Genomic DNA, 493 nt, shown 5'->3' on the forward strand with positions numbered 1-493 from the left:
AACAAGAATCCTAAAATTGTCAGAAATGCTCTTAAATGGCCACGGGAATGCGATACTCAAAAATGGCTCAGCAAGGCAATTTTACTTCTGCAGAAGGGTGCATAGCCAATCAAAAATTTGATGAGTAAGCCTGGATCGGGAAGCCTGCTCTTTTACCCCTGACACATTGCTGCATCATTCTCTGATTGGTAATAGCATGGTTTCATAATCTGATGTGAGTGGCTAATTCAAATGGGGCAGCATGAAGGGTCAGGGTTGACTTTTGCAGTTTTTCAGAGAAATGCAGCTAAAGAAACTAAACTAAATCTTAGATTAAGTCACAAAATGACACTCCTACAAAATGGGGTCAGCATGTCTAGGTTACATCTTTGATAGAAAAGATCATTTGATTCTCACAATTGTAAATCCCCAAGTATCCTAATATATAAAAGCTCAGGGTCCTAATGACCAATCATAACTGAAAGCTGACCAACCCGGAAGTCCTTCAGTCAGT

Source organism: Myotis brandtii, unplaced genomic scaffold, assembly GCF_000412655.1.
Source record: "Myotis brandtii unplaced genomic scaffold, ASM41265v1 scaffold1052, whole genome shotgun sequence".
In the NCBI taxonomy this organism is placed as follows: Eukaryota; Metazoa; Chordata; class Mammalia; order Chiroptera; family Vespertilionidae; genus Myotis; species Myotis brandtii.